Genomic DNA, 2491 nt, shown 5'->3' on the forward strand with positions numbered 1-2491 from the left:
GTGGAGGAAGGATCCGGCGGCGGCACTAGTCTCTCCCGATCCTTTTTTTACGGAGATCTCCACGAGATGGTTGAATAACTTGGACCGAAATATGGCCCTTGGTGGCATATGGATCTATCTTCAAAGCTCGATCGGACTCACGTCGTCCCCCATCCTAGCCCCCGCGTGCCCCCACCCCCCACGCGGGCGACTCGGGCGACGGCGCGGCCACCCCCTCCTCTCCTCCTCCCCACCCTCCCCCGCCCTTGCCACCGGGGCAAAGCCGCCCTCGATGGCTGGCGGCGGGGCCCCTCTCTCCACCGCTCGGGGGTGGCCGATGTGGGGTGGCCTTTCCTGGCGGCGGCGCTGGGCATGCGTGGGGCTCGGTAGTGCGGCGGCGTTGTGGGCGATGGCGGCGACGTGGTGGGCGACGGCGGCGGCGCGGCGGCTACGTGCCCGTGGTGGCGGTGGTGGTCCAGATCCAACCATGGGCTGCAGCGGGCGGGTTCCGGTGGACCCCTTCTCTTCGGGCTATGGCTCGGCCTCCTTCTCCTCTCGGTCGGGGTCGGAGGTGGGCTGGAGCTTGTGGAGGTGGGGGCGTGCCGCCCGGATCTGATGCGAGTTTTCCGGCAGGCGGCACGGGTTCGGCAGCAGCCGGGGTGGCCGCTGATGAGGTCATGTACCTAGGGTAGGGTCATGGACCTGATCTAAGTACCTTACCCAAGGACACCCTTAGAAGAGGTCGCCTTCCAGTCGACCAACGAAGGACTCACTCGACTGACTGAAGGACTCGACCACGAAGACTCACTCGACCACCAGGAGGTCAAGAGGCACTCTGCACCGCAACGGCCTGTAATTAAGTAGGCTTTATGATAGTAAAGACACTTTATGTGGGGCGTTATCACTAACGCCCCAGACTTAACTCACCTTAAACCCTCTCCTACGTGGGCTGGCTGGGGTCCTGGCGCACTCTATATAAGCCACCCCCCTCCACAGGCAGAGGGGTTCGGCATCTTGTAACTCATATACTCATAATCCACTCGACCGCCTCCGGGCTCCGAGACGTAGGGCTATTACTTCCTCCGAGAAGGGCCTGAACTCGTACATCCCTTGCGTCTACAACCTCTCCATAGCTAGGACCTTGCCTCTCCATACCTACCCCCCACTCTACTGTCAGGCTTAGAACCACGACAGTTGGCGCCCACCGTGGGGCAGGTGTTTTAGCGATTTTTGTGGAGAAGTTGCGATTCTTCCGAGTACTTTCATCATGGTGTCTGCTGGAGTTTTGGTCGGGGTCAAGAGATCCGTCTAGGCACTCTCACCTTCATCGCCGACGATTCCGCGTGGCTCCAGGAGGCTCCACTCGACGTTGATGCGCTCCCCGTCCGCGGTGCGACGCATTTTCGCGCATGTGTCCGCGGCGTTCTGCTGCGGCAACCGTCGACCCAGTATCGGTCGGCTCCTCCATCGTCCACCTTCCTGGTCTCCCGCCAGCGCAAGCGCTCGGGCCGGTCGAGGCTTCAGCGATGGGTGAGGCACGCGATGGCTCGCCAATCGGCCACCACCCAAGTTGCGGCAATCGAGCCCGACGAATCTCTCTACGGCTTGTTCGATCTGTCGACTGGCTCCGTAGAGACTGCATCCGAGTGCGGTAGCAGTGATCCAGCGGCGGAAATCTTGATGGTCGACGGGCCCCACAGTCCCCCTGGCTTCGCCCGTGATGGTGGAGCAGGTGACGGCGGCGACCCTGCACGAGGCTACGAAGAGTACCAGCCCGAGCCACTCGACTCTCTGCAAAGAGAGGAACTTCGCCGCAGGAACGTGGATCCCCTGCGTACTCCCATCGCAGGAGAAACCCCCGAGGCTCGTGCCTTGGAGGAGGCACGTCTGGCCAATTTGGCCGAACGCACTCGACTGGAGAATCTTCAGCGAGCACTCGACGAGCGCGCGCGGCAACGAGTTCCCGACACCAATCGACGTCAACTCTTCCCGCCGACTCAGGTATATCGAACCCCAATCCAGAATTTAGCAGCTGCGACCCGTATAGCAGAGTCCATCCAGCCTTCGCAGTCGGAAGCTGGCAGAGGTTTGCTGCAGATCAGGGATTTGCTCCGGGCAGCAGCAGATCAGAATTCAGCCGTGTCTCAGTCGCGCAACAGAATTCACAGTCGATCCGTCACTGCGAATACAGTTCAGTCGGCTCACAGCCCCAGATCGCCTCCGCGGCGTGAGGGGCACGAGAATTGGCGAGGCCAATATGGTGACCGACTCGACCGAGATGATAGGCGTCGAGTGCCCCATTCCCCTCCGAGGGGTGGGTCTTATGCTCCTCGGCGGCAAGATGACAGGCGTCAGTACAGTACAGGGCGAAGGGTTCCTATCGACCCCAGAGAACCAGGCTTCGACGCGCGATCCATTATCGTGCAAGGTTTGGTCGACCGGAACAGAGCCCATCGAGGCGGACTCGGCAGAGATGCACCCATAAGCAATCGAGTGCATGTTTCTGGTCCTG

Source organism: Triticum aestivum, chromosome 6A (genome assembly GCF_018294505.1).
Source record: "Triticum aestivum cultivar Chinese Spring chromosome 6A, IWGSC CS RefSeq v2.1, whole genome shotgun sequence".
Classification (NCBI taxonomy): domain Eukaryota; kingdom Viridiplantae; phylum Streptophyta; class Magnoliopsida; order Poales; family Poaceae; genus Triticum; species Triticum aestivum.